At 45.5% G+C, this 27668-nt stretch overlaps 1 protein-coding gene and 1 pseudogene across 2 annotated transcripts in view; both read right to left on the reverse strand.

Annotated features, from left to right (window-relative positions):
- The window catches only part of MAGI2 (membrane associated guanylate kinase, WW and PDZ domain containing 2), a 1334711-nt gene that overhangs the window by 21873 nt on the left and 1285170 nt on the right, over positions 1 to 27668 (reverse strand). The window lies entirely within an intron of this gene.
- On the reverse strand, positions 589 to 27369 carry LOC136128474 (large ribosomal subunit protein uL13-like; annotated as a pseudogene).

The following is a 27668-nucleotide window of genomic DNA, read 5'->3' on the forward strand; positions in this document are numbered from 1 at the left end:
AGCTGCTCTATCCATTCTTTTTTCTCCCCTTTAAAAATAAGTTATTCACTTCTGATCACAAACGCAGAGAAGCAGCAAAAGCTATGCCTGTAAGCCCGTGGCTGCATGTCTTCCCAGCCTGGCACCTCTATAAAGACCTTGGTACCACACCAGCCTCTGTCCCAGCAAGCATTTCCCTACAGTCTAACAGCTGCCAAGGATAGTATATGACCACGTGGGAAGTTTCAAACAGATGCCCCATTCACAGTGCAGGGTTCCCCTCCAATGATGGTTTTCCAGCTCACTTTTGCAAATACTAAAACTGAAGTAACTAGTTGTTCCTACCACTGATTTTCTAAAAGTCGCTCATAAACAAGTAGGTCATAGACAAATTATGCCTGCGCAGATCTTAGAAATGTTTAAAGTAGCTTCTTAAAGAAAGGTTTTTTCTTAATCAGAAGCAATGACCAAGGCCTCTTCTGTGTCCCCAGCCTTCTACGCCCGAGGCTGCCTGTGGCCCCTGGATGGCTGCCCTTGGGTGCCCTCATCCCAGGGTGGCGCTAGACGAAAGGCAGACCAGGAATGAGGAATAAACTGTCTTTTCTGTGCTCAGACCAGGAGTCCCTGGGTCTTGAGGATCTCTGTCGATCGGCTGGTTTTCTCCACATTCTTTTTGGCCTGTTTCTGTAGCCTCATGAGCTGTTCTTGCTTCCAGTAAAGAATCTTGGCTTTCTTCCTCTTCTTCTCCAGGGTGACTGTCACCTCCGTACTCCAGCCAACCTCCTGATCCTGGTACCCCAGGTGGACACACTTTCACGAAGCCTCCAGACACAGCCGCGAGGGCAGCAGGAACAACCGTCTGCTTTTTCTTGTCACGGGTCGCGGGATCCCATCCAACACCACAAGCAGCCAGGGCCGCCTGGCTTTGCTTGGTCTCGTGGGCGGCATGCCTCCTCCATCTGCCACGGGATGCGACTGTGGCCGGACAAGGTAGGGGCCAGGTGACCAGTTGGTCACGTGCTTGCAGAGGAAGGCCAGGTACTTTAACTTTTTCCTGAGAAATAGCCATTAAGGATGTTCATGCCCACTCAGCATGTGACTACTACCTTCCCGCCCAGAGTACCACCTGCTTGGCCATGATGGGTGCCTGGTAGCCCAGGAGATGGCCTCAGCCATCAAGCACCAGACCTGCCCTACTGCCATCTTCAGCAGAAACCTGGGGAAAACTTTTCACTGAACAAATGTTTATTGAGCACCTACTATTTATGTTACACAGATCTATGCACTGAAAATACACCTGTGAAGAAAGCAATATTCCTGTGTCCTGGACCTTACTTTCAGAGTGGAAGAGACAGAAAATCAATATACAAATAGGTAACGGTAACAAATATGATATGAATCAGTACAATTCAGAAAAGTAAGGTAAGGCAAGGAGATGGAGAGAAATTTGGGTTCTATTTGAGATAAGGTGGTCAGAGAAGGCTTCTGTGATGAGGTGACGCTGAGCAGGGACTCGGACGCTGAGTAGAAGTCATGTGGGCAAAAAAGGAACAAGAACAGAGAGAGGGCTTGGCATATTGGAAGCATGTGGGGAACAGGGTTGGGAGATGCAAGAGGGGAGGTGTGGGTCAAACAGGGCTTCAGTGAGGAAACCGAATTTTATTCTAAGTGTGACAGAGACCACTGGATGGTCTCAAGCAGGGGAATGACATTTTAAAAGGCCAATGTGGCTGCTATGTGTAGAATGCACTGCAGGTGGAATCAAGAAAAACAGTCAGGAGGCTACTCTGGTTCTCAGGCAACAGATGGTGTGGCTTGGACTAGGGGGTGGTGATGGAACTGGGGAGAAGGGGCTGATTTCTGGATCGATTCTGAAGACAGATTAGATTGGACCTACGGATGGGCTGGATATTGGGTGTGAGGGAAAGAGAATAGCCAAGGAGGACCCAAGGTTTTCTTTTATATTTATTCGTGGGAAAACGTGCTGAGCTTTACGCAGGCATGTGCTAGGCACCAGAGACGTAAAGATGAACGAGACACAATTAGTGCCTTCACGGAGCTCACAGTGTACTACTTCAGATTTCTAGACTTTGAGGGGCAAGTACAGAGTGCTGTGAAGTGGGTACGGAGAGAACAGATTGTTCTGTATTTCGGACTTGGGGGAGGTTTTGGTTTTAGTGTGAGTTTGAAGGGAAAATAGGAGTTCACTGGATGCAGAAAGTAGGAAAGAGTATTCAAGGTGGGCTCAGCAAGGGCTCAGTGGGTTGTGGGAATGGTAAGGGGTACCTGGGCTAGTGATAGAAGAGGGGGCTGGAAAAGCAGGTTGGGTACCTGGGAACCCCAGGTACCAGCTAAGGAGTGAGAACTTCATCCTAAAGACAGTGGGAAGGGTTTTAAGCAGGAGAGTAATAAGGGTGATCCTTCCTCTTTATCTAACAGGTGAGTTAACTCACTGATGCTTGAACTAAAACATGTTAAATGTGTGTTGCTTCAGTCTGAGTATCATGTTTTAGATTTCCTTTATCAAGAAATGAAATTTCTTTTTATCTTATTGGTATTGGCAAGCAGAAGCACTACTGCCCTTAGGATGGTTAAGAATCCGTCTGCCAATGCAGGGAACACGGGTTTGAGCCCTAGTCCGGGAAGGTCCCACATGCTGCGGAGCAACTAAGCCTGTGTGCCACAACTACTGAGCCGGTGCGCCACAACTACTGAGTCTGTGCACCACAACTACTGAGCCCGCGTGCCACAACTACCGAAGCCTGCACGTCTAGAGCCCATGCTCCGCAACAAGAGAAGCCAGTGCAATGAGAAGCCCGCGCACCGCAATGAAGAGTAGCCCCCGCTCGCTGCAACTAGAGGAAGCCCACGCGCAGCAACGAAGACCCAACGCAGCCAAAAATAAATAAATTGACTTTAAAAAAATTTATTGAACATCTGCTCTGTGCCAGGCACCGTGTTAATTGCTGTGAATTCAGCATGAACAAGGATGATGTCCTTGCCCTTGAAGAGCTTGTTATATGAGGCAGATATAGAATGAGTGGTTTCAGATGTGATGTATCATCAAAAGAAAAGTTTAAAACAGTAAAGGATGCTACAGAAGCATTTAATGGAGAGCTAACCTCATTCAGGGATTCAGGGAGGCCTCCCTGACAAAATGGTTTTCAAGTGAAAACTAGATTGATTATAGTTTTATTATTAGCAGCAACGTCATCCCCTATTTCCTCAATAACTAGCCTTTCTCTCTCAAGTGGTTGCTTCTCTTCTGCTTACCTTGGAAAAACGAAAAAAATGCATCTCTCCCTTTCATACACCCCCAAACTCAACTTTTCATTGTTTTCCAGGGTTAGCCACATAATCTTGACTTCCCTGCATTCATACTTCCACACACTCATTCATTTGTTCAAGTTCTGTGCTATGTGCCCGGGGTATGTGAGGGGACTCCAAATAGACTGTCCCAGGACGTGAGGAGTAGGGTGATAGGAGAAGAGGCGATGGCAGGCTTCTTCATTTGTTGGCGTGTGAAGGACTGTGGAGTCCATTCTGCAGGTGTCGGAGAACCACTGGAGGGTTTGAGCCTGCCTTTGTCATGTCAGTATTCATGAACACTGGAGGTGCAAAAGAGATCTAGAGTCGAGGCAGTGTAGAGAGTTAAATCCTAGCTTTACTATTGACCAGATCTGTGGCTCTGGGCAAAGCACTCAACTTCTCTGAGCCTACGTGATATAATAACTACCTCAGATATCTGTTATGAAAATTAAAATTACCGAAACTTTTGTAAAAGCTAAATGAGCATCTATCCCACTTTTGGGCACATAGTAAGCACATGTAAATAATAATGACAACGATAAAAAACAGCTAACATTCGCTGGGCACTTACTATTGTGCTAAATGTTGTGTGTGCATTCTGTCATTCAAATTTCACAGAAAACCTCTGATGTAGATACTGGCATTATCTCCATTATGCAGATGAGGAAACTGAGGCTCAGAGAGGCTAACTGGCCTGTCCAGGGATTATCCCCTTCCACCCTTTTAGCCTTTTTGTTACTTTTTTTTTTTTTTTTTTTTTTTTGCGGTACACGGGCCTCTCACTGTGTGGCCTCTACCGTTGCGGGGCACAGGCTCCAGACGCCCAGGCTCAGCGGCCATGGCTCACGGGCCCGGCTGCTCCACAGCATGTGGGATCTTCCCGGACCGGGGCACGAACCCGTGTCCCCTGCATCGGCAGGCGGACTCTCAACCACTGCGCCACCAGGGAAGCCCCTTTTTGTTACTTTTATTTAAAGTTCCCATGAGGAGCAAAAAGGAGAGGTGAGTTTTATCACTTGTCTCCTACAGAAGGTGCTGGGAGTAGAGCTATAGCCCCGGAGCCGGATGAACAAATACAGATCCTGGTAGATCCTCCTCCTGGATAGTCCACCTGAGAAGGAACCAGAGCCCAGGAGGCATTCATCCAGGCAGTGAGTTTGCCTTACCTTAAGCAGGAGAGTTCTGACTGGGTTCTGAAAAAGACTGCTTATGAATTTTTTCCTTCTGCAAACGAAGTCCCTGTTTTTCCTAGAAACAAACCAGTGAGTATCAATTTCTGCAGCATTTTGGTCTCATAATGGCCGACTTCCAGCAGGTTTAATTTCACTTGAGCAAAAAACAAGGCTCTTTGCTGGAGTCACTTCTTCCGAAATAAAATTAAACTGAAAGGAAATACTAGAAACGCTATTTGACTATCACTGCGGATGATGGTTTATCAGGGCCTCAGATTTCTGTGGGTCTGTGCACAAGCAGAAAACTCCTCCTGTGTCAGCAACCCCTGCAGAGAGCGCTAGTGCTGCGGCTGGATGGGCTGCAGACGGGCAGGGGAGCCGGAGGCCGGCTCGGGAAAGGATGTGGGCAGCTGAGCGCAGAGGGGTCGGTGGTGAATTGCTGGCAGCGAGGCAGACTCGGATGCAGACTGAGGATCAAGCTTGTGCAGCAGCCCCCTTCTGTTCAATACACACTTGCTGCCAAGGAGGAGCTGCTGCCTGGGCTGTGAGCACAGCTGCAGCCTAAACACTCGGCCCCGGGTCGCTTCACATGAGCAGACCCTTCAACTTCAGTGTCACCTCCTCAGACGGGCCTCTCTCACCACCTTGTCCAAAGTGGTCATTTTCTATTTCAGCTCCTTTGCTTCTTTCACAACAGTTACCTCAATCTCTGTATCTCTCTTCCTCGAATACAAATCCTATTAGACGGAGACAGTGACCTGTCTTGTCCGCTGTTGTAACTTCAGTTTCTAACACAGTGCTGGGCACATACTAAGTGTTCAATAAATAGCAATTGAATGAAGGATGAGTATCAGTTGGAGATCACTCATTCCCTTCTCTTGAAAGTGGAACCGCAGCCAACCATCATAATTTAGAGAAATGTGGCAAGACCTGGTATACCTGAAATAAATGTATATGTATATGTATCTATGTCTGTATAGGTGACATCACTTGATGTCATACAACTTAGTTACATTCTATTGTAGTACTGTCCTCCTAAATGAAAAAAAAATGTAATGATATTACACACTATGTACAATTTGTAGGAAAAAAATTTGTATGAATTGCTAAAACCTTGCTGCTCAAATTGTTCTATGGACCAGCAGTACTGGCGTCACCTGCGAGCCCATTAAAACACAGCATCTCAGGCGTCAACCCCAGGCCTGAGGAATCAGAACGTGCATTTTAACGAGCTCCCCAGTTTGAGAAACGGTGCTCCAGAACATTCACAATTTAGTCGGTGAGATCATTTTGTGAACTGCAGGGGGCACTTTCCTGAAGTTGAGATGAGAAATAACAGTGGTGACCAGCGTGCTCAAGTGAATGATAGTTCCAGAAAGAGTAAGAATTTCTATGCCTCCCAGGTTGACTTTTGTCTCTGAATGCTCGAGAGACTGCTGGTTAAGTTAGTGGTGTTTTAACCAAGCATAAGTCATGCCGCGTTACTGGCATAGTGAACACCAGGGAAACCATTCAGTGTTTCATTCAGGACAGGACAGTAACCGTTCCTTGTCTACCTCAGGGATGACTGGAGAGAGGGTATCTGAGGGATGTGTTGCTAGATAGTGCTTTTTAATTTTTACAAATGATTTGATGCTTAATATTCACTAACAGGACTTCTTAAAAAGTCAGTAAGTTAGCTGGCTCTTGTTATTAAGAACTTGGAGCCTGTTTATCTAGTCAACACATTCCTGAGATCCTCAGCCATTCAGAAACCACCACTCAGTACCTGGCTCCTGTCTTTTTCTGGCAACCACCTGAGGGAAGAATTAAAACGATGACAGGCTCTTCCCTGAAGAGCTGTTACAAAAAACTTCCATTCCCTAAATTGTAGATGTGATTAGTGATGGGAATTATAAGTGGTCTGACCTCTCACACTTGAATCAATCAATTAAATAAGCATTTGTTTAGTGCCCAAAGGTGCCAGCATGGGGCCACGCTGGGAATTCAGACTAACAATACCGGATTCCTACCTTCAATGGGACTAAGTGACTTCCACAACAAATCTCTTCCCGGCCTGGTGAAAAACCGGGAATATTCTCCTCTCTCTCTAATCAATTTACTCTGTGCCCTAGATCAATAGGAGGATGGATGGCTGTGAGAAAGTCTTGTTCTACTTCATCTGGGAAATTAAACCTCCTTCCCAAGACGTCCTTAGTCACTGACCCTCATCAGGGAGGATAATGTTTCCTTTACTCTGAGCAGGCTATTTTTATTCTGTGGGCCTCCGGAGCAGAAAGAGAAATCATTTTCGAAGCTACCCCTTCTGTTGAAGGTGCCAGGCACGTTGGTGCTAAACAGGCAGTAAATCATAATAATCGGAAATAGTCGCCCAGGGCATGATCTGATTGAGTCGTTTAAACAATCACTTTGTGTTGACAAAGGGTAGGGTGATTATGCCAGAGGAATTCAAAGGGGCTTGAAACAAATGAACTGGAGAAATTGCTTGAAAAATGGAGTGTGTTCTTACGGGGCAATAGGCTTCCTGCATTCCGGCTCAGCCTTGAAGTCTGTAGACCCTGGCGGATGAGTAATTACGACTCTGCTAATTCTTCGGCCTTACCCTCGGTGGAGGGGACCCGACCGCGTAGCTGTCACCTGAGGTTTGCTTTCTAAGTCTGCAGTTTTGAGAGATGGACCTCATAGTGACCTGCTAATACCGTTCTGCAGGTTGGGAGATTAATCCTTACATTAACGTGTGGGCAGAGTCATTTAGAGTACAGCTCCCAGCACACATGCTGCCGTTCTAATATAGACACTAGACCTCAGCAGGTAAGTCATTATTCGTAATGATAATAATCCGTGCCAATGGGCTGCTTTTGCCAGCGTATTCCCGAGACATCTCCCACTGGTGCTCTTGGGGCACCCGTCCGGGGCTTGTTGGGTGGCAGTTAATTTTGTATATATTTTCCAAAGGGGAAAGTGCCGGAGGGTAAGCGACTTCCTTTGGGTCACCTTGCAAGCAGGAAGGGGTTAGAGCACAATTCTAGGTCTTTCCCACTCTCTCCCCAGACCACCGCGCAGGAATGAGCAGAAAGGCGAGCTTGGCGCCCAGCCGCGGACCGGAGGATGGGCGCCCCCTGGTGGCCTGTTCCTCCTCGCAGCGATCACGGACCCCGCCCGGCTCAGTCCTGAGGCGGGAAGAGGGGCGCCTCACGCTACGCCTTGCTCAACTTCCCCTGCGTTGGCAAGGTCACGCACCCGGGTTCAGATGGCGGGCCCCACACTGGGAATGAGGGGAGGCTCCTCCGCCTGCGCTCCAGGTAGAGCAGTGGGTCTCTCCCCCGCAGACACACCGGGGACCAAGCCCCGGACTCTGGCGATGAGACTCAGAGGTGGGTTCTTTGTAAAGCGTGGCAGGCGATTCCAGCCTGCAGGCAGGGCGAACACCTGCTGCCTTGCTCTCGACCCCAAAACGTCAGGGTCATGGGGCCTTTGTTCAGGTTCCCAGTGGTCGAGGAGTATGTTCTTTGGCTACATTTACATGCTTTGATAAATGACCCAAAGAGTAACAAGAGGAGAGTTTCACTGGGCTAATAAAATGGCAGCCCTTTCCTGTTCGGCGCATGTTGTAGGCCCTGAGCCAATGCGGGCTGGCTGCTGCTTTTTCAGATGGTATTCTCTATAATGGCCTGGAGTCTAGTTGAATTTCACGAGTCTCCGGTGGGTTACAGCTGATCAAGAAGGCATGAACTCCACGGGGCTGTTGTAATGCAGGCTTTAGAAGTCTGGGCTGCAGAGTCAAATTGCTCTGGATCCAGTCTCTGGTCACCCTCCCTGATCAAGGCTAACCAGCACTCTCCAGCCTTGTCTTTCTTCTTAGTAAAGTGAGAGAAGCTGTGGTACCCAACCCCAGAGCTGTTATGAAGTCTGAGAGAGCTCAACCATGGCACCCGTAGAATGCCAGACACATAGTCGATATGAAGTAAATGCAAAGTGAATTAAATGCTGTTGTTATTATTGGTTGACCACAAAGACCTTGTCCCTTGGAGACTCTCTGAAGGCCTGACTGGACTGAATCTCCTGGAGTTACTCTGAATGAGTCAGCTTTATCCATATCCAGAGTATTATAGCTGGTGATCCCTGGAGCTGCAAAATGCAGCTTACAACTTCCAGACCCTCAAGACCCAGGACTCCATCAATACATCAATGTAGACGATATGCAGGAATATACCAGCATCCCCTTAAAAAAGCTGCATAAAGCCTTTGAATGAGGCCAGGAGGGCACACACAACTCAGTGAAAAGAACACTACGCTCTGAAGTCAGAAGATGGGTCCAAGTACATTGTCCATTGCTGACTAGCTGTGTGACCTCGGGCAAACCTCTCTGGGCCTCAATTTTCGTAACTATTAAATGTTAAGTGCTTTCCTTCTTAAAGTTCTTGAACTCCTTAAAGTTGCCTTGTATGAAATAACGACACTATATAGAGTGGAATATATTATTTTTCTTACCTGTTCTACGTGACAAGAACTTTTGAAAACAGTAAAATTTGGGGGCTACATTTTAGTCACTGACATTGCTCTAAAAGGCTTTGGATATCCCTAGGTGAGGTGGATGGACCCTACTGTTTGTGTGTGTGGCGGGTTCAGTCTGAGATGGGACACATCTGTGTGGAGAGTTTGTACTCTGGAGCTTCGTATCAGCCTTCTCTTAAAGAGAAAGTTGCGCTGGGAACTTAAGTTTCAGAATACTTTGTTTTAGAAGTACAGATGCTCTCTTGACCTCTGGGGGTGGAAAGGATTGGTCCAAATCTCCATTTATATCCACTTGAAATAACCAGCAACCTGGATTAGGGTTCTGGATTCAGAGAGCCCTAGAGGATGGACTGTTAGCCCTTTCTTCCTTTTTAGCATCTAAGCTTGAATGAAGCGAGTCAAAGACGTTTTAACTGATGTGTGGCCAGTGTCTTCACGGTCAACTTGTCACACTGCTGTTTTAGGAAAGAGTAAGGGCTAATCAGTCTTGCACTTTATTTTTTGGCAACGCCCTTCCCTAGGACACAGGCATCCTCATTTTACTGAGAGGAAATAATTGTAAACCTTAAGAGGCGTAAGTTTCAGTCTCAAAGACTTACGAACTGAGAAGTGATGCACGTTTGGTATAACTATTACTTTTACTAAGTTTGATTTTTGCCAAACTCTAACCTAAAGCAAATGCAAAAAGAAAAATAACAATGAATGGATCAAGCCAATTACTCAGGTATAAATCTTCTCTCTTTCAAGTTCATTCTGTTTACTCTTTCATCTTCCAGGGGCAGCTTAATTAAAGGTAAATGGGCAAAAAAAGGGTAATTTGTGTCATAACTTGTAGTTCTACTATGAGGAGGTCATCTTTATTCCATTATTTTATGAGAAACATTCATTAAGATAATATTCCTCCTCCTGAAATTTACAGCACTATTAATGTTCCCTTTTCAGGATCCAGAGCTCCCAGGGCATTCTTTCTCTTAGTAACTAAGACTGACAACAACTATTTCTAAATGGAAACATTGCTGCTTTAAGTAAGAGGTGTATGCGTGTCTATGTGCGTGTCTCTGTGCATACGGTGTCTGTGTGTGTGTTGTGTGTCTGTGTGTGTGGATAGGGTGTGTGTGTATGTGTGTAGCACGAGAGTAGAGACTTTTTCTTCCTCTCGAAACGTTGCCATGAGAAAGACAAACTGGCTGCTGTCACTGCCTTTCCAGGGACAGAATGACACGGTGAAAGAGTTGCCCGCAGTGGCATTAGCGTCTCCTCAGACTCCAGCTCCACCTTTTGCTGAACAGTAGAAAACCACTCAATCTTAATGCAGAGCTCTAGTATACCTTTTGATTCCCGTCTTCCTTTTTTTTTTTTTTCCACAGCAGTATAGAGGACTGGTTGGACGCCAACAGACTGAGAAATCTCTAATTAATTTCTCATTTGACAGATGTCTTTAGAGTGACTATTAGATGGTAGCACTAGAACACACTGGTCAACAGTACAACGTCAGTGCCCTTGTGGAGCTAGCATACCATTTGGGGGGTAGTATTTGGCAAATAGAGGTTCCCTCCGAGAGATGGAGTCCGAGAATCAATGGCAAAGTCAATCTGACATTCAAAAGACCTCAGTGCCATTGCTGGCTACAAGTGGGGATAAAGGTCAAATGTGGATGGAAACTTAAGACTCAAGAGATTTCATTTGCGAAGTCTCCCTCACAAGCTTGAGGATGTCTCTAAGTGGTGGAGACCTAGGTATGCGGGACAGCAACAGCCAGGTAAGGACCTTTGGTTGGGGGTCTGCTATGCTTTCATTTCTTGATTCATTCAACCATTCATTCTACTACACAGGGTGGCCTATTCATACCCCTAAGCCAGAGCAATGTGCTCACCATTGGGAATATGAAAATGAATTTAAGCCGTGTTCATTCCGACCCTGTGGAGCTCACATTCTAATGAAGGGAGAAGGACCCCTAAAGAAAGAAGTACGCTGCAATTTGTTAAGCCCATTAATAGAGTTATATACTGACCGGTAGGAAAGACATGGAAAAATGCCTTAGAAATTTATTTTTGAGGGAAAGTACCTGAATAATGAGGACATTTTCATGAGCCTTTTCAGTTCCAGTCAACAATTTTATGGTTATGTATATCCATGGGTTAAGCCTTCATCTGAGAGGGAAGATTCATTTAATCAGAGCCCACTTCATTTACGGCTATGTTCAAGTCTCTTAGTAAAGAGTATGGATGGAGTGAAAGTGCTTTAATTTTAAAATTAATAAGCCTAGATGAACTAGAAACGATTTTACTTTTCAAGATAACTTGACCTTCCTGCTTTACCATTTCTTTGACCAACTTCCCTTAAGACTGACTTGAGGTTTCTTCTTTCAAAGAAAAAAGCTGTAGTAGCATCACGTGCTTGTCTCTCCATCATGTTATGCTAACTTTAATACATGAAACAGCATGAGGGAAAAACTGAGTTGCTTTCTTCGCAGCTGCATAGCTAGTTCACCCTTGTCTACTGCACTTTTTTCTTTCTTTCTCTTTTTTTCCTTTTGGCTTAAAAATTTTCCTAGTTGGAACCAGGGCTAGATCAATATACAGTTTTTCTGTAATCGATGCATTCTAGCTTAACTCTGAAACAAGCTGGCTTTTCCTGTAATTGAAAACGTTTGGTGACTATGGCAACTCCCTTATTAGCCCCCAAGGTCTGGCAGTGCTCGGTTGTTGGTGAACAGATAGACATCCTGTCTTCTCCTTGGTGGTTTGCTTTCAGGCAAGGAGCAAACCTCTATAGGGATATGCAGGGTGCTTGCAGCCTTATCCCATGGAACTTAGCATCTAGATGGAAGATGTGACCTCTCCTCCATTCCCTATTCCTTAGGTCTTCCCTGCCAGCAGCCCTCCCATACCGAGTTCTAATATATGTCTTATGATATTGGCTCTACTAAACACTCAGCAGCTTTGCATCCTTCCCATGAACATCAAGGTCAAAAACCAGATGGTCCCTGGTGTCCTGGACCTGGCAGCCTTGTATCTACAGAGCCCGGGTGATGAGTCCACAGTGGAGAAACTGAGGAGCTAGGAACTTAGCACCACATTCCCTGGGGCCAAGAAGGGCCAGAAGTAGGAATGTCTTCAGTATCAGGCCCAGTGAAGATGCTGATGAGATGACCTGGGTCATCCACAGGTGAGGCTGTTAACCACTCCGTTTGCATTGCCTTCAACATGGCTTCTGTGGGCTAAAGATCATGACCGTGGAAGAGAATAAGCTAAAACCTAAATATCTGCCCAGAGCTCTGACAAGCTGAGCTACAGTCAAGTCATGGGGCCACATAGGGAGCTGCTGCTTTTAATCAACTTCCTTTACCGAATAACTTATGATAGATCTAAAAAGAACAAAGCTAGCTAGGGGCCACCTGCATGCCAGCTGCAGCAACCCTTACCTGCCGAGCAGGAAAGAACTAAATCAAAAACTATAATTAAAAGAGACAAAGATTTTTAAATTAATTGTTATTAACAGAATTAAGCCATACTAAGTCTTGAGATGGTATCATAAATACGCTAATCAAACGTTCTTCCCAGATGAAAATGTATATGGACTGAAAGATTTATGTCACGTATCGCATGCTGGTTTATAACATTAAATATTAAATATATTAGCTGTTAATGTAAAGCAGTTTAAGGACATTTTGCATCACCCGCTAAATAGCTAGCTAACTGCCTATCCATCCTTATATAATACATAGACCAAACCCCCATGGACAGGATGTAGAATTACAATACTGACTAGTCAGAGACTGGGCACTTTTTACAAAGAACCAAGGGATGAGGGTGGGTGTTACGTGCTCTGTGTGTATCGTCTTAATAGGAAGGTAAAAGAGATTGAGGCAGGATGATTTAGATTATCCATAAATACATCCTCCAGTGAAAACTCTTAAAATGGGGTTGGAGGGAGAAGAATCTTCTTTCCTAGATGTCTGTCTAGCTCAGCTGTCCAGGCAGGCTCTGGCATGGAACTGCCTGAGGAGAAGAAAATGAACGAGATTATCTCCTGGTGAGCCTGTAATTGTGCCAGCCTAGACCCTCCACGGCAGCATGTCGCCTTTCAGGAGCCCGCTGAGCCTTCCTGGATTCTCTAATGATGAGCTGCTGCCATCTTGACTCCCCCACTTCTCTCCTCTGCCCGTCAGTCACTCAGGAGCCAAGCCTCAGGGTTGTCCTCCCTCGCCTTCCCTTAATAAGGTTCCCAGCAGTTCCTTGTGTCTCTGCCTGCCTTTCCACTCCCGCCCCAGTTGAGGCCCTTGTTTCTGCTCATCTACAACGCTGCGGTGGTTGTCACGTTGCCATTGCTGCCGTCACCTCCAGCCTCTTTTTTGCTCTCCCACTGCTCTGATCGTCTCCGTTTTCTGGCCTCCGTGGCATGGCCTGAGCCTAAACGGTAGGCCTTCCCTCCCTCCCACTGTGTCTCTGACATGCACCTTACGCTCCAGTCAAATTGCTCTTCCTGCCTTAACTCTCAAGTCCTCACTTCAATTGATTTTGCTTATGACTGGATTGCCCCACTCCCTCTCGGCCTCCTAAAAGTCAGCCTATCGCTCAAGGCTCAGCTCAAATGCCACCACCTTCTTGAAGTCTTCTTTGATAACCTCACAGAGAAAGATGCACTTTGCTCATCTCTTCTGAGCACCTGTTGGCTGATATTTACTTACTGATAGACTTGTTTGGGTCATGCCTACTAGGTAACATGTGTGGTTCATTCATCTTTCTGTTCCTCTCAGTGCTAAGGTAAGTGTCTTGCACCAAAAACTTTAACTTGGGAATGAATCAGTTCAAGAGAAAGTCTTGCCCATGTGACATTTTGGAATGAAGGCTCTGAAATTAAATGGGTAACCATGTGAATATTATTAGGTCCTCACTGGCACGTCTCCTATACGCAGAACATATTAAGTTGGGGTACTGCTTTGCTTTTTATAGGGATAGTATTTCAGGAAGAAAGTCTCGGTGGAGAACAGTGACCCTCCCAGGAGATGCCTAAAAGTCCCTGTGCATATACTTCATCTCACCCACGCATACATCTACATATGATTACCAAGAGGAAATGAATCAGTGACCCTGAAGGAGTCACTCTCTCTTCTTCCTCTTTGTTCTTTGATTACTAAAATATATTAGAGACACTTTGGATAACATATAAACGTGTATTATCTGAGCACTATTTCTTACTACTCAGAAAAAAAAAACACTTAAAAATTTGAAGTTCTCTCCAGTTTTTTACTTCCTATGATACCTCTCCTCTCTACCCTCATATTTATGTAAACTGGATTTTCATTTCACGCGAATTTTGGGTTGGGGGAGTGGTTTGTCGTGCGTTCTCCATTCACCCAAGGATGGGTTGCAAACGTAAATAGTTTCATCGATTTCTATTCTTAGCTAAAAGCCATTCTGAGGAATTTCCAGGGGACATAAAAGAAGCTGGGAAATTTTTTTAAATGGCTTCAAAATCAATTTTTAATTCATTCTGTCTTCTGCCCCTCAAACTTATGATGTGCTGCCTTTATTTAAAGGACGAGACATGATGAGAAAGAGACACTGTGGAATAAAAGACGCAACGGAATCTCATAATCACATCGATCTCATGATCCCTCCCAACGTCACCCGTCTCATCAGTGAAGTGCTTCTCCCTGGAATGGTCAGTGCAAACCGCAAACAGTGCGAAGATGAGAAAGGAGAGGAGCTTACATTTATCTTTGGCTCAGGCCATGTAGGGCTAAGGCCCGTGGCTGAAGTTTTTTCCTTCTAGAAATTTCACTTAGTGCTCCCACCTTGGCTGACACCCGTTTTGCAGCTCAGCCCTTCCATGCTGCTTGACCGAATTCCTCTCTGAGCTGTCCTTCCACCATAAATCATGGCGGGGGCTCTGTCCCTACTCCTGTAATCGCCTCTAGCCCGTAACAAATGGTTGCAGACAGAATCGCGACTCCATGATGTTTTAGTGGCTGGCAGTCGAGCCCCCAACAGCCTTTAACGCCTCCTCTCCACCCCGATCGTGGAGGCAGGTGGGCTGCGGATCTATCTGAACGTGATAAACAAAACCCATTAATTCCAAGGATGCTGCTTGCCAGACTGTGCCCAATGACATCCTCTATCAATATAGCTGGCGGAGCAAAACTATCACTGCAATTCTTCTTTGAAAACGTGGCAGGGATGGCTCAATGTTTTCTTCTTCAGTTCAGAGGGGAAAATGAGAACTCCAAGTATTCAGGGTCTCACTGAACATGGATGTACTTCAGAATTTATATCTGTAATTTTCCACACACTTGTGCTCTTGGCAATGATACAGTAGCTCTAAGACCTTATGGTCTTTTCACCTCTGAAATATGCCAGTATTTTTCTCTTTGAATACCATTTTACAAATTGGGACTGATAATGAAGGCTGTCTGATACCCATGTAAAAGGCCAATAAATCTTTTACAATAGAGAAATTTCTTAAATCACCAGGTAGAGGTTGTCCAAATTTTACGTTTCTCATCTTAAGTTGCCTTAACTCTCTTTGCTAGCTATTTCATATCTATTAAGTGCTACAGCTGTGTTTGTATAATAACATTTTCATACTCAATTTTGTCCTTGAATGGTTTTTACCCTTAGCTATGAACCTATCGGGACCTTAGGGATCTTGTATTTAAATTGCCTGATGGTTTTAGACCAATGTTATTGACCAGTATTCTGATTCATTTAGTCTCTTTTCCACACCACAGGCTCTTCTAATTAAGCCAGTCTTGCTAAAAGCAAGAGGGTGGTTATTTAAGTGACGACTGAACGTGAATGAATCTTCTCAGCTCAGTCAAGGTGCTCGCACAAAGACAAGACAGCTCTTTCTGGATGTGCCAGGGACGTCTGCTTTGGTTGGCACCTAAGTGACACAGCAGGGTTTTCCATCCGCTGCTGCTGTAAAGCTGGGAATATTACTGAGTGAGCGAGGAGAAGGCAAGGAAATGGAAACGTTCGTTTCTACATTAGCTTTGTAGGTTAGTGTGGTCAGAATTCCTCGTGTCTTACATTTCTGAGCTACAAAGTGGAGATGATTCTCCCGGAGGTCTGATCTGTCTTCATCTAATTTAAGGGATTCTCAGAGGCCTATTTGAAAACATCATCTCATAAAAACATTCTTAATAAAACAGCACATATTTAGAGGCGAAGGCATAGTTACCAGGAAGAGTGATAACTAGTTACCCTGGGCTCCACTGGTTCCCTCAAATATTACCAACTCAGGGGCTTCCCTGGTGGCGCAGTGGTTGAGAGTCCTCCTGCCGATGCAGGGGACACGGGTTCGTGCCCCGGTCCGGGAAGATCCCACGTGCCGCGGAGCGGCTGGGCCCGTGAGCCATGGCCGCTGAGCCTGCGCGTCCGGAGCCTGTGCTCCGCAACGGGAGAGGTCACAACAGTGAGAGGCCCGCGTACCGCAAAAAAAAAATTACCAACTCAGCTGGTTCCCCAAATGGAAGCATTTCCACACTCAAGTCAACAGGAATGCGCCTCAAAATACTGCTTTGCCGGGTGATAGATACCTCTGAAGTCAGAAACAACCGCATCCTTGGTGATGGCCAATCCCTACCTGGGACATCAGCCTGCTCTGGTTCTGTCACTGTCCAGCGTGCTACAGGCCCAGTGCTATAGGTCAGGTCTGCCACTGGCAAATGAAGCCTGCCCAACACTCATTCTCCAAGTGCCTGAAAAGCTCTTATCGCCCAGAACACTTTGGAAAAAAGCCATAATGTCAGTGGTGTCCTGGGCTTGGGCCTCCCCTTGACTAATTGCTCTTCCCCAAAGAAATACAATACACATACACAGGCAACTTCTGAGGTATCCAAAAAGGCCTACAATTTTTTAAACTGTCGAGGAAGTGTGTTATGAGATTGCATACAGCCCTCCGCTTCTCTGAGAAGTATTGTCAGTGCTGCTTAAAAACAAACTAAACAAAACAGAGGGACAATAATAGTAAAACAAACTGTATGTACACACAAATACTATGCAATTGTATCCAATTTTGAATGGAATCCTCTTGTGCTCCAGCCGGAGGAGTGGTCAGAGAACCTGTAGTTCAGCCATGTCACCATGTTAGCAACGAGGTGTGGGAGCCCCGGAGAGCCAGGCCAGGGCCTGAGGGGTTTTGCGGGGTGTGTGGGGCAGCCCGGCCTTCCTGCCCAGCACTGATTCTCAGCTCCAGGCACTTTTTATTCCATCACACGGCTTCTGCCAGAGCTCATAAAATGCTTGGCTATTGGAAAAGATACTTTAATATAAAGGTTACTCCATCAGCCAGGAGTAGCTCCCCAAACTGGGTCCATATGATTCCCCGACCTCATCTATGCTCCCGTGAGAATGCAGATACTCTGACCCAATAGTTTTGCTTTTCAGAGTTATCCCGAGGAAATAATCAAAGATATATGGGAAGATATAGCTACAAAGGTATTTTTTCGGTATTTTCCACAATAGTGGAAAAACAAGAAAAACAAGAGAAGTCCAAACAGAAGATTGGTTGAATGCTAAGCCTCTACAACAAAGTGCTAGGCGGCTGTGAAAAATGATGTGTAGAAGGATATTTACTATTGTGGACAGGTAGACAGACTGGCAAATGAATCAAGCAGGCTTCAAAACAAAATGGTTACATTTTCAAAAGAGGAAGAAGTTTTTCCTTCTTTCAATTGTTTCTGCTTTTGAGATAGTCTATAGCTAATATGTATTATTGTGTTAAAATCAGTGAAAGTTATGTCAGAAAATGATGCCCTCTGGGGCATCACTGGAGCACGAATGCAGCCACAGAATGACAGTAGGAACATTTTCACAATTGAGATTTGATACATCCTTTCTTAATTTCTGTCTTAAGAGTTCATTTCAGAACATCAGCCTTTCACGTAGGTCCCCCGGAACACTTGGTGAACAGACCTGATAGAGAGGGAGCCCCAGGGGTGTGGCACCCCTGACCCAGTAGGTTACCAGGTGAGGGTCCTGTCTCGGTCCCTCCTCTCCCTTTCCTGGTCAGATTGGCCCCGAAAGGGAGTGAGGACCTGGGAGGACAGACAGGCCAGGTACCTGCCATAGGAATATGTTCTAATTGGAGATGGAGAAGTGAGGCTAAGGCCTCTAAATGCTTTCCCTCAGGAGGAAACTATTAACCAGGAATTTGGAAAAATATAATTGACACTTCCCTGTATTTTTTCCTCTCGGGTCTCTGGCCTGAGCAGAAGTTGGGTCTCTTCCCGCACACCCTGTCCTTTCCTTGCTTCAAAGTGGAAGCATCCATTTTCTGGGGAAGGTGGATTGAGGACAGATCAGATGGAGGAGAAGGGTGTTGAGAAGTGAGAAAGTGAGAAAAACATTTCCGCTGAAAACTGTTTACTCTTTGCTAGGAAACAGAGGTGACTGGATTTTGCTGCATTCTGTTCAGCGGGCCAAACTGAACTTCCAGTTGCTGTGAGGTATTAAAGGCTTAGTTCTAGCTTTTTGAGTTCTCAAGCACGTTTGTCCTCCTGAGAGATCTGCCTCAGAATCAGCTGGATCCGATACTATCTTTTATGAGTTGAGTTTATTTTGCACCTTCTCTTAAATCTATGTATTTTTTTACATGATATATATATTTAAATGGAGCAGTTTAGTATAAACATAGGCAAAAAATGCTGCAGTTAGTGAAAATAAGTTAATTTCCATAGTGCAATGCTGGACTGGAAGGGTAGGAATTTTTTTTTTAATGTTGGGGGTAGGAGTTTATTAATTAATTAATTTATTTTTGCTGTGTTGGGTCTTCGTTTCTGTGTGAGGGCTTTCTCTAGTTGCCGCGAGCGGGGGCCGCTCTTCATCGCGGTGCGGGGGCCTCTCACTGTCGTGGCCTCTCTTGTTGCGGAGCACAGGCTCCAGACGCACAGGCTCAGTGGCCATGGCTCACGGTCCCAGCCGCTCCGCGGCATGTGGGATCTTCCCGGACCGGGGCACGAACCCGTGTCCCCTGCCTCGGCAGGCGGACTCTCAACCACTACACCACCAGGGAAGCCCGGAATTCTTTCTCTAAAAAGTCTCCCACCCGCTCAGCTTACTCTGGCAGGCATCCTTCTGATCTCAGTGTGTGTGTGTACTACATCCTTCTTATTTTTAAGTTCCTTCAGTCCTAGGAGTGCCTGTTTTGTCTTTTTTCCTAGTAGACCATAACCTCTCGGAGGGCAGGGCCTGACTGCTATATGTCCTTTCTAGTCACTCATTCATTCATTCAAACAGTGCTGCACAAGGCACCACTGGGTGTGAAGCGTGGCCTCGCTGAGCTAGTGGTTGTGGCTCTTGTCCTCAGGAGGCGAACAGTTCTCTCAGGGGCCAGCACAGGGCTCTGGGCTTGCTAACTGATGAAACAGATAATAACCTCACAAAATCTTTCATAAACAAGGTCAAAGAAAGGCACAAAGGACGCCATGCTCCTCGTGGCCCATTGTGCAATGACTTAAATAACCTGGCAACGCGTTTCCACTTATATCACCTGTCAACGTGGTGAGGGCTGCTGCCACCACCTGAGGCTCCTGACACCTGAGGCTCCTGACGGATGGGAACGCTTTCCCCTGGTCAGTGAGCTTACCGGTGGGGAATGAGGATTGTGTTCTATTAACATCTGTCTGCTTCCGTAGCCTGGCTGGCAGGACAATTGATATTCCCCTTCGCCACTGAACCTGAGCTACTGCCTGAAAGATGCCTTCGTGAAAAGAGGTGGGATACAAAGGAATGGAAATATTTAAACAATCACTGAAACATCACCAGACTCTGGAATTTCCTTTTCTACACTTGCAGTCCTACTTCCTTACTGCCCCAGTGGAACTCCAAGGCCACCCGGTTCCAAAATCAACCAAAGGCAAGAATCTTAACAGGAGAAACAAGAGAAGCAAAACAGAAAACTCTGTAGAGGGAGAACTGATAACTAATACCAATCTTACTATAACGAGCACCTCCCTCCAACTGATGGCTCCTTTAAGAAACTCGGGGCTCCTCATCTAATTTCCCTGAAGGAATCACACTTCAGCGCACTTTACAAAATAAAGCTCAGAAGAGGGTAAGTCCTCTGTGTTTTGAACTACTAAGCCTTAGAGATGCTGGTTCTCATAAGAGCCCAGTGTGGCACTGTCTTTTTTTTTTAAAAACACATAAAATTGACCCTCTTATTCATTTTAAGGGCACCCCACAGTAGTGTTACGTACGCATAACAGTCCTCTAGAACATTTTTCATCTTGCAAAACTGAAACCCTGTGCCTGTTGAACAACACCCCCTCACTACTCCCAACCCCTGGCAACCACCATTCTACATTCTAAGACTTGACTAATTTAGTACCTCATATAAATGGAATCATGCAGTTGTGTTTATGTGATTGGCTTGTTTCACTTAGCATAATGTCCTCAAGGTTCATTCACATTGTAGCATGTGTCAGGATTTCTTTCTTTGTTAAGACTGAATGATATTCCACTTCTTTATCCATTCATCCAATCATGGACATTTACGTTGCTTCCACCTCTTTTGGCAATTGTGAATAATGCTACACTGAACATGAATGTGCAAGTATCTCTTCAAGATCCTGTTTTCAGTTCTTTTGGATATATACCCAGAAGTAGGATTGCTGGATCATATGGTAGTTCTATTTTGAATTTCTGGAGGAATCTCCATATAATTTTCCATAGTGGCTGCACCACTTTACATTCCCATCATCAGTGCACAATTGTTGTAATTTCTCTACATCCTTGTCAACACTTATTATTTTCTGGGGTTTTTTTTAATAGTGGCCATCAAACAGGTGTGAGATGATATTTCATTATGGTTTTGATTTGCATTTTCCTGATCATTAGTGCTGTTGAGCAGCTCATCATATGCTTGTTGGCCATTTGCATATCTTTGTGGTCCAATCATAGCACAACCGGGGTTTCTAGATACAGTTTCTATGTGCCCCAGGGCTTTGAGTATCGAAAGACTGGGATTTGGTTTCACCATATTTGACATCTGAAAGGCAATCAACATTTCACTTCCATGCAGAGTAAGCAGTGAGATTTTTGGTGGGTTTTTTTGGTTTTTGTTTTTTTTCATGGCCATTGCCTCATTTCACTTTGAAAACAAGCTAAAGATATTGATTGCTGTATGCCCAGAGGTAATAAGCTATTGATAGAAATAATGGGAAAAGGCCAACCGAATAGATGTATTTCACTTGGAAAAGATAATTTTTCTCCCTCGTGGCATTCTATACGAAAAAAAGACATCTTGAATATAAAAAGAGCTATTAAGAATTCCTGCTTATTTTCTATAAGTGAATTTTCATAATGAATTACAAAATGACTCCGTTCATTTTTTGAAGGCACTATGTTAATAAGAGACAACCTTTCTCTAGGAAAACCCAGTATGTGACAGCAACTCCAAGTAGTCATATGAAAAATGATTGGGTCCATAAAGTTGGGATGAGGGACAGCAGCCACTGTGTCACTGCTCACCTGTCACAGGGTAAGCAGGGAAGTGACACAGAGCCTGGAGCAGGCAACAAGGCAAATTCTATATTCTCACTCTGCTTTCCTGACCTTTCCTTCACCCCTAATTTTCTGTGCTCTTCCCTGGAGACCCCGTCTGCTGAAGATGCACGGCTCTGATGCAGAACTCCTTGTTGTGAATCACTATTTAAATGTCCACACACATCTGAAAATTCCACATGGATTTTTACCCCAGATTAGTTCACTCACATTACTTTCAATACGAGTACTTGAAAGGAACTGAGCTACCATATAACCAAACCCTATCATTTGTACAGATGAGAAAATCGAGGCCCTGAGAAGAAATTCTTGAAAGGTCACCCGCCTTGTCAACAGCATCATTTCTGAATTTTCCCATTTCTTTTTCCTGACAATGGCTGTGCCATCCCAAATACTTGGGGTCTTACCTGGGGATAATTTTTGAGTTCTCCCTAATTCTTATTCCCTTCACATCATCAGTCACCAAGCCTTAATGATTCTTCTTTCAAGACTCTTGCTATTGTCACTTCTCCTGTATCTCACTTCCGCTGTTTTCAGCACCTCATTGCCCCATCCCTAAATTTCCTAAGTTACCGTAATAGCCTCCCTGTATGATTTCCCTCCTTATCTGAGCGACTGGTGATTGTCAACTCAGGCTGCTCAGTACACTCACCTGCGGCACGTTTTTTAAAAAAAACATCATACCTCCAATCACTCCTGGCACCATTCTGGTTTAATTGGCTTGGGGAGGAGCCTCTACGGGTATTTTTTACCTGCAACTTCCCCAGGTGATTCTAATGAGTAGCTAGATTGACCTAGGTCACGGCTACCTTTTTTGAGAGAAAACGCCTTACAGAAACAATAAAACTTAGATTAACCAGAAATCATTACCTGGAACACTGGACTTGCCAGTTTTCCTCCATTCAACTCTTAACAGAAAGCAATACAAGAAAATAAGCAAATAGGCAGGAATTTATGAAAATACAAACAAACATCTACTTCTGATTTAGGCTCAGATGGTCAGTGGAAATTTGGGCCATCCTCGTATGCCTTTTATCTCAACAAAAGCCTATGTAGAAATTTGCTCACCTCCTCTCACGAGCACACCAAAATAACAACTAACCGCTGAAGAACCATCCATAAAACAGACTGGAATCTACCAAAAAAGATATTCTACATCCAAAGACATAAAGAAGAAACCCAATGAGACACAGTAGGAGGGGCGCACTCGCGATATAATCAAATCCCATACCCACCCCCCGGGTGGGCGACGCACAAACTGGAGAACAATTATATCGCAGAAGCTCTCCTACAGGAGAGAGAGCTCTGAGCCCCATGTCAGGCTCCCCAGCCTGGGGGTCTGGCCTCGGCAGGAGGAACCCCCAGAGCATTTGGCTTTGAAGGCCAGTGGGGCTTGAGTGCAGGAGCCCCACAGACCTGGGGGAAGAAGAGACTCCACTCTTGGAGTGCGCACACAAGGTCTCGTGTACACCAGAGCCTGGGCCAAACCTACCTGCTGGTCTTGGAGGGTCTCCGGGTTAGACGGGGGTGTGGCTGTGGCTCTCTCTGGGCTCATAAAAGCTGGTGGAGGAAATATCAGGGAGCATTCCTCTTCTTGGACTCTTTGGAGGCGGACATCCAGCTTGGGTAATTAGCACCGAGACCTGGCTCCACCGAACAGCCTGTAGGCTCCAGCGCTGGCACGCCTCAGGCCAGACAGCCAGCAGGGTGGGAATACAGCCTCACCCATCAACAGACAGGCTCCTTAAAGACTTCCCGGCCCACAGCCAAGCCTGTGGCTAGACACGCCCCTTGATAAGGCCCTGCCCACCAGAGGGCAGGCACTGGCCCCTCCCACCAGGAAGCCTTCACAAGCCTCTAGACCAGCTTCTCCCACCAGGGGGTAGATAGCAGAAGCCAGAAAAGAGCGATCTGGCAGCCTGTGGAATTTGAGTCTGCAAACACAGGGACCAACTGGTCCCTGGCCCTTGAGTGACAAGAGGGGACTGAACTGCTGGGACACATAGGACACCCCCTAGAGAGAGCCACTTCTCCAGAAACACAAGTAACCTCCCACATGCATAAAAACACAAATAGAAATTTAGACACAAAATGAGATGACAGTGGAAGATAAAGCCCCAGAACAACTAAGTGACGTAGAGATAGGCAATCTATCCGAAATTCGCTATCAGAACGATGACCTAATGATACTGCAAGACGTTTATGAATTCATGCATTTACTTGTTCACTCTCTCTGCAAAGCACTGTTTTAAGAACCCAGGGTAATAACCAGCATCTGAACTCCATAAAGGGGAAAGACTCCGGGGACGTGGATAACCAGGTTGCAAAAGAGAGTGACAGGGGAGAGGGGAGATGCGTGAATGTCGGGAGCCGCATAAGAAGTGCCTTTGAGTCTCAGCACGGACGAGACCCATAGTGCCTAGCAAAGCTGGTACTATCAGGTACAAATATGGAGAAGCAAAGCTCTCCTCTGTGTGGTTCCCCTTGTTTTCCCCTGGTTTTGCTTAAAGTGATTTTTATAGGATTACTATTAATGTTAGGAAATATCCCCAGTGCCGACGGAGGGTTTAAGGAAAAACCCCAACTTAAAGTAAAACCAAAAAAGACTCCGGCTCCCCCAATGACTACACCCGAAATCCCCACTCCCAGGCCAAAACATTGGGTGCAGGGAAACACAACAGGAGCATTTGTATGGCAAGAGCTTACGTTAGAAGAAAAGCTAGATGAACTATGGCCCCCCTGGGGAGTAGTAGATATGCTGGGAAATATTTGGGTAAGGTGGCGAGGAGGATTTATGCTACGTTGGGTGTATTCAAAGCTGGATGAAGTAGGCTACATGGCAAGCTTATACAAGTTACATTGCTCTTTGTGCAGAAATGCTTATAAAGGACAAATTATATATTGTAAGTATTTTGCAAAGGAATTTGCTAATAGGTTTAAGGTAGAATGTCCACCCCCAAAGCCTCCCAAATAATTATAAGGAAAAATGTGCGATGTCTGAAGGATAACGGTGAACGTGTAAAGCCTGTGGGAGAGAATTTTTATTACTGTATGGGTTTGTAATTGTTAAGAGAAGAATATGCTTAAGTTTTGGGTTTGTAATTGTTAAGAGAAGAATATACTTAAGTTTTGGGTTTGTAATTGTTAAGAGAAGAATATGCTTGAGTTTTTGGTTTGTAATTGTTAAGAGAAGAATGTACTTAAGTTTTGGGTTTGTAATTGTTAAGAGAAGAATATGCTTAAGTTTTGGGTTTGTAATTGTTAAGAGAAGAATGTACTTAAGTTTTGGGTTTGTAATTGTTAAGAGAAGAATGTGCTTAAGTTTGTACCTTGATTAATGGCCTGATTGAATAGAATGTGCAAATACAAGAACATCTGCTTTTAAGAAAGGTGAAGAAACCGCAAACAGAATTCCAGACCTAGATGTGACCAAGATATACCTAACCACAGGGGATGAAAGAGACCACAGGAGATAAGAGGATTACCTGATCATAAAACCTGCCTAACCTGCTGATATAATCTTTTGATGTAAATGACCTTTGGTTTTACTGTTGTGTACCTTTATTTTGTGGCTTTGGTATGAGAACTAGAATATTAAGATTGAAAGTGAGATTGCCTCACAGTATAAAAAGCTTCAGAATTGTAACAATAAATTGGCAGATCCTCGCATCCTCTGAGGTGTCTTGCGTTCTGTCCACGCCAACTCCGTCTCCCCTTCGGGAGAAACCTGTTCTGCTGGGGCTGGTCCCCGGCACGTGAAGGGCTATGGGACTTCAGAGGACTGAGAGATTACTTCTGAGGGTGGATTTGGGCGAGGATTCGTGGAGAAGGCAGCCTTCAACCTGGTTTTTGAAGGAGGACGTGATTTGGGGAAAGGGTTTTCCAAGCCAAGGGACCAGCACGAGCCCAATCATGAAGGTGGAAATACAGGACAATGCCAAGTGTTCTGGGAGCGCTGCAGCACAGATACGTATACGATACCGTGGGAGAGGAGAGATGAGACTGATTTGGATGGGGCCAAATCAGGGATGCTCTGAGGACTCATTTAAGGCTGTGTGTGTGTGTGTGTGTGTGTCTGAAAGGTCTCTGAGTGGGGCAGTCCTTTAGGACAATCAACTCCTCTGGCATCAGTGAGCAGGGAAGATGGACCATAGCAGTAGGGAAAACAGGTAGAGGTTATTTCACCCAGTGGAGTGGGCCTGAATGGGAGTAGAATGACAAGAGGAAAGGAGGAGAGGGCCCTAGTGAGAAATGAGAGAAGTAAAATCACTCAAACTTGGGAACCGGCTGTATATATATGAGTGGGAAGGCACTTCGGATGGTTTTGAGCTGGGCAACAATGAGGGTTGATGGTTTCTTAATTAACAGGTGATTCAAGAGGAGGAGTAGTTTAGGAGGAAAGATCATGAATACAATTTTGGATACACAGATGTGGAGCATCTGGATAGCAATGTCGAGAGGGCAGCTGGAAGTCTTGGGAATGAAATCAGAAATAGCAAAACAGACATCAGAGTCATCTGCATGGTGGTGACAGGCGGAACCATGAGAGCAGATGAGGTCCTGAGGGACAGGTTGGGGGAGGGGTGTCAGTGCGCGAGAAGAGAGTTGAAGGAGACCCCAGGGGAGCAATCAGAGAGGAAAGAGAAAAAAATCCAGCTAACACACTGACCAATAGTGTTAGCTTACTGGGAGTCCCAAGGGGACGAAGGGTTGGAATCAGTCACTGGATTTTGTTACTATGGTGAGACTGGTGATCGCTGAGGGGACACTTTTCACTACAGTCTTGATGATGGAATCCAGATTTCAAAGGGCAAATGTGTCAGGGGAAAAGGGAAATTAAATAGAGCATGACCGTTTTCAGGATACTTTGTACCTCAATCCAGGGATGTAACACACAGTATATTTGAGAATGGTTTCAACAAGAGTGTGATTAAAGAGTATTTTTTTTTAATAGGTCTTTTTTTTTTTTGGCCGCACTGCACAGCATGTGGGACCTTACTTCCCCAACCAGGGATTGAACCTGTGCCCACTGCAGTGGGACTGCGGAGTCTTAAACACTGCACCGCCGGGGAAGTCCCTAAGGAGTATTTTTTGTAAACAATGAGCACCCTGTTTTCCTTAAACATTCCCTACATACAGAGTTCCTTTAGGGTAGAAATGGTGTCTTATTCATCTTTATACCCTACCTACCCCTGCCCTCTGAAAAATCAGACCAGAAAAGCCAGGCCTTAACCCCAGGACTGGATCTAAGCAGGAGCTCCAATTATCTGTGGTCTCATTGGGTGGATTCCCAGTGTGGCCCAGAACGTGGAGCAGCCAGCGGGGAAGGCCTACGGTGAGGTCCCGCAGAGGAGCAGCTGAAGGCCATTTCCCACCCACCAATAATCCTCACAATGTCATCCTTAACTGAGGGCCATGCACCTGCATTGTGTTAAACCCTGCAGGCAAGGGTGCTTCTAGGCCCCGCCCTCCCCCGCCTTTCCTAAAAGCCTTCCCAGTCCATTTCAGGGCAGAGGCCTTTCTCCCGGTAGTTTCCCTGAACCCTCACCCTGGCTTCCCTGACTCTTCTCTTCGGGAAGAGGTTCCTGCCTCTTGGACTGCCCTCTCCTGGTCATCTTCACCGCCTTCTCTTACTTGCCACTCAGATGTGACCGTGTCCTGTGGATTCTCCTCTCTATACGCAGCGGGGTCTCTCGGGGAGAGCTCATCCCACTGCAGGACTCCAGGACTTCCAAAATGCTCCGGCCCTTGAGCATCTGATCCAAGTTCCCCGTTCGTGGGCTGCTTCCCGTTAAGTGTCCTCCGGGCAACAGAAACTCCACAAGTCCGAAGCTAACCTCGATATCTTCACTCCTAAACTTGCCCCTTGGCCCATGTGACATCGTCTGCCACCCAACTCTGGCCACATCCGGTTCCCTGACCCTTTCCCTTATATTCGTTATTCACGAAGTTAGGTTATTTCCATCAATGAAATGTCTGAAATATCTCTACAGTCCATTCCCAACTTGCAATTTCCACCACCACTTCCCTAATTCTGGTCCTCACATCATTTGCTTCAGCTTTTCCAATTACATTTTAACTGCCCCCAGTTTCCTATAAAAGCCATTTAAATACTACTGAGGCATAATTCCAAATACAGGTATTTTCACCCTTCCACTTAATTTTTTGGTGACATCAGATT

This window comes from Phocoena phocoena, chromosome 9, assembly GCF_963924675.1.
Source record: "Phocoena phocoena chromosome 9, mPhoPho1.1, whole genome shotgun sequence".
In the NCBI taxonomy this organism is placed as follows: domain Eukaryota; kingdom Metazoa; phylum Chordata; class Mammalia; order Artiodactyla; family Phocoenidae; genus Phocoena; species Phocoena phocoena.